Consider the following 9,904-nt stretch of genomic DNA (forward strand, 5'->3'; position numbering starts at 1 on the left):
TGTGTTGGGGACACAAGAGACTCTTTGCTATTTGGTTGCAGGGTTGTTTGAGAGAGACCATCTTCATCCTACACCTCCCACTGATTAATAAACCTTAGGACATCCACTTGAGGGAAATTTGCTACTGTCCTACAAACCTCTGCACTTGGAGGCCCAACAACGTCTACAAGAAGAAGGTTGTGTAGTAGACATCACAGCTCGCTGCACAACATGATCGATGGTGCGCTGCAGAGCAAGCTAGGCGCGTCCGCGCCGATAGGCTGCGGTGATAACCCACAAGTATAGGGGATCGCAACAGCTTTCGAGGGTAGAGTATTCAACCCAAATTTATTGATTCGACACAAGGGGCGCCAAAGAATATTCTTGAGTATTAGCAGTTGAGTTGTCAATTCAACCACACCAGGATAACCTAGTATCTGCAACAAAGTGTTTAGTAGCAAAATTGGTATGATAATAATAGTAGCGGTAGCAATAGTAAAGAGAAATGTTTTTGGGTTTTTGTAGTAGTTGTAACAGTAGCAACGGAAAAGTAAATAAGCGAAGAACAATATGTGAAAAGCTCGTAGGCAATGGATCAATGATGGATAATTATGCCGGATGCGATTCCTCATGCAATAGTTATAACATAGGGTGATATAGAACTAGCTCCAGTTCATCAATGTAATGTAGGCATGTATTCCGTAAATAGTCATATGTGCTTATGGAAAAGAACTTGCATGACATCTTTTGTCCTACCCTCCCGTGACAGCGGGGTCCTAGCGGAAACTAAGGGATATTAAGGCCTCCTTTTAATAGAGAACCGGAACAAAGCATTAGCACATAGTGAATACATGAACTCCTCAAACTACGGTCATCACCGAGAAGTATCCCGATTATTGTCACTTCGGGGTTGCCGGATCATAACACCTAATAGGTGACTATAGACTTGCAAGATAGGATCAAGAACACACATATATTCATGAAAACATAATAGGTTCAGATCTGAAATCATGGCACTCGGGCCCTAGTGACAAGCATTAAGCATAGCAAAGTCATAGCAACATCAATCTCAGAACATAGTGGATACTAGGGATCAAACCCTAATAAAACTAACTTGATTACATGGTAAATCTCATCCAACCCATCACCGTCCAGCAAGCCTATGATGGAATTACTCACGCATGGTGGTGAGCATCATGAAATTGGTGATGGAGGATGGTTGATGATGACGACGGTGACGAATCCCCCTCTCCGGAGCCCTGAACGGACTCCAGATCAGCCCTCCCGAGAGAGATTAGGGCTTGGCGGCGGCTCCGTGTCGTGAAACGCGATGAAACTTTCTCCTTTGATTTTTTTCTTCATGAGACGGTATATATGGAGTTGGAGTTGAGGTCGGGAGGTGTCCAGGGGGCCTACGAGATAGGAGGGCGCTCCCTAGGGGGGGCACCCCCTGTCTCGTGGACAGCCCGTGGGCCCCCTGGCCTTCATTCTTTTGCCAAAAATTCTTATTAATTTTGAAAAGTTCCTCCGTGGATTTCCAAGACATTCCGAGAACTTTTCTTTTCTACACATAAAATAACATCATGGCAGTTCTGCTGAAAACAGCGTCAGTCCGGGTTAGTTTCATTCAAATCATGCAAGTTAGCGTCCAAAACAAGGGCAAAAGTTTTTGGAAAAGTAGATATGTTGGAGACATATCAACTCCCCCAAGCTTAAACCTTTGCTTGTCCTCAAGCAATTCAGTTGATAAACTGAAAGTGATAAAGAAAAACTTTTACAAACTTTGTTTGCTCTTGTTGTTGTAACATGAAAAGCCAGCATTCAAGTTTCAGCAAATATTATGATCTAACCATACTAACAATAACACATAGGTCTCACAATTACTCATATCAATAACATAATCAGTTAACGAGCTATAATAATAAAACTCGGATGACAACACTTTCTCAAAATAATCATAACATGATATAACAAAATGGTATCTCGCTAGCCCTTTCTGAGATTGCAAAACATAAATGCAGAGCACCTTTAAAGATCAAGGACTGACTAAACATTGTAATTCATGGTAAAAGAGATCCAGTCAAGTCATACCCAATATAAATCAATAATAATGAATGCAAATGACAGTGTGCTCTCCAGCGGGTGCTTTTTAATAAGAAGGGTGATGACTCAACACAAAAGTAAATAGATAGGCCCTTCATAGAGAGAAGTAGGGATTTGTAGAGGTTCTAGAGCTCGATTTTAAAATAGAGATTGAATAACATTTTGAGCGGCATACTTTTGCTGTCAACGCAACAATTATGAGATGGTTGTATCTTCCATACTACATGCATTATAGGCAGTTCCCAAACAGAATGGTAAAGGTTTATACTCCCCCAACCACCAACAAGCATCAATCCATGGCTTGCTCGAAACAAGGAGTGCCTCCAACATACAACAGCCCTGGGGGAGTTTTGTTTAATTATTTTGATTTTTTTGATCTTTTTGGATCATGGGACTGGGCATCCTGATTACCGGCCCTTTCTCGTGAATGAGGAGCGGAGTCCACTCCTCCTGAGAATAACCCACCTAGCATGGAAGATATAGGCAGCCCTAGTTGAAACATGAGCTGCTCGAGCATACAAAACAGAATTTCATTTGAAGGTTTAGAGTTTGGCACATACAAATTTACTTGGAACGGCAGGTAAATACCGCATATAGGAAGGTATGGTGGACTCATATGGAACAACTTTGGGGTTTAAGGAGTTTGGATGCACAAGCAGTATTCCTGCTTAGTACAGGTGAAGGCTAGCAAAAGACTGGGAAGCGACCAACTGAGAGAGCGACAACAGTCGTAAACATGCATTAAAATTAATTTACACCGAGTACAAGCATGAGTAGGATATAATCTACCATGAACATAAATATCATGAAGGCTATGTTGATTTGATTCAACTACATGCATGAACATGTGCCAAGTCTAGTCACTCAATTCATTTAAAGGAGGATACCATCCCATCATACCACATCATAATCATTCTAATAACATGTTGGCACGCAAGGTAAACCATTATAACTCATAGCTAATCAAGCATGGCACAAGCAACTATAATCTCTAAATGTCATTGCAAATATGTTTACTTCATAATAGTTGACTCAGGAATGATGAATCATCATATTTACAAAAACAAAAGAGGTCGAGTTCATACCAGCTTTCCTCATCCCAATAAGTTCATCATATATCGTCATTATTGCATTTCACTTGCACGACCGAACGATGTGTATAATAATAAGAGTGCACGTGCATTGGACTAAGCTGGAATCTGCAAGCATTCAACTCCGGGGAGAAGACAAGTAATATGGGCTCTAAGTTAAATAAACAATCATGCATATAAGAGCCACTAAGCAATTTCAATATAGTCTTCTTGACCCCCAAAAGAAAGAAAGGAAAATAAAACTATTTACACGGGGAAGCACCCAAGAAGTAAAAAGAAGAACGAGAAATCTTTTTGGGTTTTCATTTTAATTTCTACTACAAGCAAGGAAATTAAACTAACTAATTTTTTTTGTTTTTCTAAAGGTTTATCAAACACACAAGAAGAAAACTAGAAAAAGAAATTTAAACTAGCATGGATAATACAATGAAAGAGTATGAGCACCGACGACTAGTGTGTGAACATGAATGTAAAGTCGGTGAGAAATACGTACTCCCCCAAGCTTAGGCTTTTGGCCTAAGTTGGTATAGTACCAACGACCACCGCTACTCTCCCCGGTATAATGGGATGTGTAATCATGATACCACTGGCTGGTCATCTCCGGATCCCACTGGACAGATGAAGCACGATAAAGGTCCAGTTCAGGTTCCGGCTCTGGTTCAGGTTCGGGGCATCCCCAAGCTTAGATGCTTGAGACTTCTTGAAATATCATCTTGGGGTGCCTTGCGAATCCCCATGCTTGAACTTTTGTGTCTCCTTAATTCCTCTCATATCATAGTTTCTCTTTTTATCAAAAAGCTTCATCCACACCAAACTCAACAAGAACTCGTGAGATAGGTTAGTATAAACCAATGCAAAACCTTATCATTTTATACTGTAACAAATCACTAAAATTATTATTCAACATTGCATACTAAATGCCTCTGCATATTTAATACTCCTATCCTCAAATAGGATCATTAAACAAGCAAACATATGCAAACAATGCAAACATAACAGCAATCTGTCAAAACAGTGCAGTCTGTAAAGAATGCAAGATTCATCATACTTCCCTAACTCCAAAATTATGAAATAAAATTCCCACTGTAGTGAATTTATAAGAGCTCATTATGCAAAAAGTTTCAGCATTATATCATGCTCTGACTTTTCTAGGGAATTTTTGCAACAGCGGTAAACTTTCTGTTTTCAAACAGCAACATGTATACTAGCAAAATAAGCATGGTAAAGGCTATCCTTGACTTCTTTATTGAAATTAAAGATACAAAACATTATTGTAACTAACAGCAAGCAAAAAAGAGGGTACAGAAGGTTGTGCCTTCTAGTTTCATCCATCTCGTGATCATCAAAATGAACCCACTAACAAGGTTGATCAATTCTTGTTAACAAACTCATTCCGAATAACACGGAACTGGAGAAATTTCGAATAACACTAAGTTACCTCAACGGGGATATGAAAATCCCCAACAATAAGAATATCATACTTTTTCTTGACAGTAGGGGGAGGAAATTCAAAACCTCCAAAAATGATAGTTGGAACTTTTTCTATAGAATTGATGCTATGAACTTGAGACTGTTTCCTCGGAAAGTGTACCGTATGCTCATTACCATTAACATGAAAAGTGACATTGGCTTTGTTGCAACCAATAACAGCCCCTGCAGTATTAAGAAAAGGTCTACCAAGGATAATAGACATACTATCGTCCTTGGGAATATCAAGAATAACAAAGTCCATTAAGATAGTGACATTTGCAACCACAACAGGCACATCCTCACAAATACCGACAGGTATAGCAGTTGATTTATCGGCCATTTGCAAAGATATTTCAGTAGGTGTCAACTTATTCAATTCAAGTCTACGATATAAAGAGAGAGGCATAACACTAACACCGACTCCAAGATCACATAAAGCAGTTCTAACATAATTTCTTTTAATAGAGCATGGTATAGTTCGAACACCCGGATCTCCAAGTTTCTTTGGTATTCCACCCTTAAAAGTGTAATTAGCAAGCATGGTGGAAATTTCAGCTTCCGGTATCTTTCTTTTATTTGTGATGATATCCTTCATATACTTAGCATAAGGATTTATTTAAGCATATCAGTTAACCGCATACATAAGAAAATAGGTCTAATCATTTCAGCAAAGCGCTCAAAATCCTCATCATCCTTTGACTTGGATGGTTTAGGAGGAAAGGGCATGGGTTTCTGAACCCATGGTTCTCTTTCTTTACCATGCTTCCTAGCAACAAAATCTCTCTTATCATAACGTTGATTCTTTGATTGTGGGTTATCAAGATCAACAGCAGGTTCAATTTCTACATCATTATCTTTGCTAGGTCGAGCATCAACATGAACATTATCATATCACTAGGTTCATGTTCATCACCTGATTGTGTTTCAGCATCAGAAATAGAAATATCATTGGGATTCTCAGGTGTGTCTACAGTAGGTTCACTAGAAGCATGCAAAGTTCTATCATTTTTCTTTTTCTTCTTTTTAGAAGAACTTGGTGCCTCTACATTGTTTCTCTGAGAATCTTGCTCGATTCTCTTAGGGTGGCCTTCAGGATACAAAGGTCCCTGAGTCATTCTACCAGTTCTAGTATCCACTCTAACAGCAAAGTCATTTTTATTATTTAATTCAGCAAGCAAATCATTTTGAGCTTTAAGTACTTGCTCAGCTTGAGTAGCAACCATAGAATCATATTTGCTAACGCGGTGAAGTTCATCTTTAACTCTAGCCAGATTATCACCTACACGTCCTATCTCGAAAGCATTATTCTTTAACTCTCTACCAACATAAGCATTAAAACTTTCTTGTCTAGCCATAAAGTCATCAAATTCATCTAAGCATGGGCTATGAAATTTAGTAGAGGGTACTTCAACTTTATCATATCTATAGAGAGAATTTACCTTTACTACTTGTGCCGGGTTATCAAGACAATGTGGTTCTTCAGGCGGTAAACTAAGACCACGTATTTCTTCAATAGGAGGTAAATTCTTAACATCTTCAGCTTTAATATCTTTTTCTTTCATTGATTTCTTTGCCTCTTGCATATCTTCAGGACTGAGAAATAAAACACCTCTCTTCTTCGGAGTGGGTTTAGGAATAGGCTCAGGAGTTGGCTTAATTGGTTCAGGAATTACTTCGGGAACTGGCTCAGGAAGAGTCCAATTATTTTCATTAGTCAACATATTATTCAATAGTATTTCAGCTTCGTCGACTGTTCTTTCCCTGAAAACACAACCAGCACAACTATCCAAGTAGTCCTTGGAAGCATCGGTTAGTCCATTATAAAAGATATCAAGTATTTTGTTTTTCTTAAGAGGATGATCAGGCAAAGCATTAAGTAGCCGGAGAAGCCTCCCCCAAGCTTGTGGGAGACTCTCTTCTTTGATTTGCACAAAATTATATATTTCCCGCAAGGCAGCTTGTTTCTTATGAGCAGGAAAATATTTAGCAGAGAAGTAATAAATCATATCCTGGGGACTACGCACACAACCAGGAGCAAGAGAATTATACCAAGTCTTAGCATCACCCTTTAATGAGAACGGAAATATCTTAAGGATATATAAATAGCGGGACTTCTCATCATGAGTAAATAGGGTGGCTATATCATTCAACTTGGTAAGATGTGCGACAACAGTTTCAGATTCAAGGCCATAAAAAGGATCAGATTCAACTAAAGTAATAATATCAGGATCAACAGAGAATTCATAATCCTTATCAGTAACACAGATAGGTGAAGTAGCGAAAGCAGGATCGGGTTTCATTCTAGCATTAAGAGACTGCTGCTTCCATTTAGCTAATAATTTCTTAAGATCATTTCTATCATTGCAAGCAAGAATTTCCATAGCAGCTGTTTCATGCATAACATAACCCTTAGGAACAACAGGAAAAACATAATCATTGGGGGGACCTTCATCATCACTGTCGTCAATAATAGGTTCTTCAATATTTTCATCCCCCCTAAATCTAGCAAGTTGTTCATCTAGAAATTCACCTAATGGCACAGTAGTATCACGCACAGAAGTAGTTTCATCATGCATAGCAGAGGTGGCATCATCAATAACATGCGACATATCAGAATTCATAGCAGTAGTAGGTTTGGGTGTCGCAAGCTTACTTATAACGGAAGGAGAATCTAGTGCAGAGCTAGATGGCAGTTCCTTACCTCCCCTCGTAGTTGAGGGCAAAATAGTAGTTCGGTCGTCTTTCAAGTTCTTCATCAACAGATATAAATCCCAAGTGACTCAGAGAATAGAGCTATGCTCCCCGGCAACGGCGCCAGAAATTAGTCTTGATAACCCACAAGTATAGGGGATCGCAACAGCTTTTGAGGGTAGAGTATTCAACCCAAATTTATTGATTCGACACAAGGGGATCCAAAGAATATTCTTGAGTATTAGCAGTTGAGTTGTCAATTCAACCACACCTGGATAACTTAGTATCTGCAGCAAAGTGTTTAGTAGCAAAAGTGGTATGATAATAATAGTAGCGGTAGCAATAGTAAAGATAAATGTTTTTGGGTTTTTGTAGTAGTTGTAACAGTAGCAACGAAAAAGTAAATAAGGGAAGAACAATATGTGAAAAGCTCGTAGGCACTGGATCAATGATGGATAATTATGCCGGATGCGATTCCTCATGCAATAGTTATAACATAGGGTGATATAGAACTAGCTCCAGTTCATCAGTGTAATGTAGGCATGTATTCCGTAAATAATCATACGTGCTTATGGAAAAGAACTTGCATGACATCTTTTGTCCTACCCTCCCGTGGCAGCGGGGTCCTAGCGGAAACTAAGGGATATTAATCCTCCTTTTAATAGAGAACCGGAACAAAGCATTAGCACATAGTTAATACATGAACTCCGCAAACTACGGTCATCACCGAGAATTATCCCGATTATTGTCACTTCGGGGTTGTCGGATCATAACACATAATAGGTGACTATAGACTTGCAAGATAGGATCAAGAACACACATATATTCATGAAAACATAATTGGTTCAGATCTGAAATCATGGCACTCAGGCCCTAGTGACAAGCATTAAGCATAGCAAAGTCATAGCAACATCAATCTCAGAACATAGTGGATAATAGGGATCAAACCCTAATAAAACTAACTTGATTGCATGGCAAATCTCATCCAACCCATCACCGTCCAGCAAGCCTACGATGGAATTACTCACACACGGCGGTGAGCATCATGAAATTGGTGATGGAGGATGGTTGGTGATGACGACGGCGACGAATCCCCCTCTCCAGAGCCCCGAACGAACTCCAGATCAGCCCTCCCGAGAGAGATTAGGGCTTGGCGGCGGCTCCGTGTTGTGAAACGCGATGAAACTTTCTCCTTTGATTTTTTTTCTTCCCGAGATGGTATATATGGAATTGACGTTGAGGTCGGGAGGTGTCCTAGGGGGGGGGGGGCTGTCTCGTGGACAGCCCGTGGTCCCCCTAGCCTTCATTCTTTCGCCAAAAGTTCTTATTAATTCTGAAAAGTGCCTCTGTGGATTTCCAGGACATTCCGAGAACTTTTATTTTCTACACATAAAACAACATCATGGCAGTTCTGCTAAAAATAGCGTCAGTCCGGGTTAGTTTCATTCAAATCGTGCAAGTTAGAGTCCAAAACAAGGGAAAAAGTGTTTGGAAAAGTAGATACATTGGAGACGTATCATGTGGCTCGCTGCATGACGAGACCATTGGAGAACCGCCGAGTGAGAGGCGCAATGCACCGCACAGCAAGAGCGGATCCATCGGTGCTTGCCTGCTGTTGACAGGGCGTTGCAGCTGGGTACACGTCCTATCAGTACCCACATTCCTCGCTAGGAGTGGGCAGAGGCCCTCTGCGCCATACTTGCACCAGAGGCCGGCCGCACTGTACTTGCACCATATGCCCGCCACGCCATTCGCATGGGTCACGCCAACCGCCTTGTCCGCGACCCGCTCGATGCCAATGCGCTGGTCTGTAGGCTCGACCACCTCCTTGGCCCACGTGTCCACCTGGGCGCAGTAGAGGAACATGGCCATCGCATCCTCGAGCTGGTGATCTCCGATGGAATAGCCCACTTGGAGCTCGAGATCGCGCTCCAGATGTACCACGAGCGTGTCGACCGCTTGGACGAACGCCCGCACGAGTTCAGGCAGAGACAAGAGCTGCCGTAGGCAAGGGCTGTTGGTCATGGTCTCATGGACACACTTTATTTTGTTGAGTTGTTTCGACGTGGATAGCTATGTATTCACAACAATCATAGTATTGCTCTCTTTATTCCTCTGTTTCAATGTCTGTATATATGCTTTCCATTCTGTATATGTGAATGATAACAACTAGATTCAAATTAGTATACAAAAACTGATAGAAATTGGAATTCATTATATATATATATAGGGTGGGTCTATTCTGCTAACACCCTTAAGACTCTTATTCTACACCTCAAAAACCTTATTCTGCTAACAAAAGCGCACTGCCCCGCGCACCGAACCGAACACGCAGCACCCCAAAAAAACGAAGTTTAACAAGGAAAGAAAACTCCCAGCCCCATTCCCCACGACCCACCCCCACCTTCCTCTCGATCCACCTCCCACCCACCCACAATCTGCTCCGCCGCCGCCTCCTACCCCGCCGCCGCCCCACCACATCCTACCCCACCGCGGCCCGCCGCCCGCCGCCCGCGACGTCCCACTCTGTTGCCGCCCCAGCCACCAACCAACGCCACCGCCCAACCACA

This window comes from Triticum dicoccoides, chromosome 1B (assembly GCF_002162155.2).
Source record: "Triticum dicoccoides isolate Atlit2015 ecotype Zavitan chromosome 1B, WEW_v2.0, whole genome shotgun sequence".
Classification (NCBI taxonomy): Eukaryota; Viridiplantae; Streptophyta; class Magnoliopsida; order Poales; family Poaceae; genus Triticum; species Triticum dicoccoides.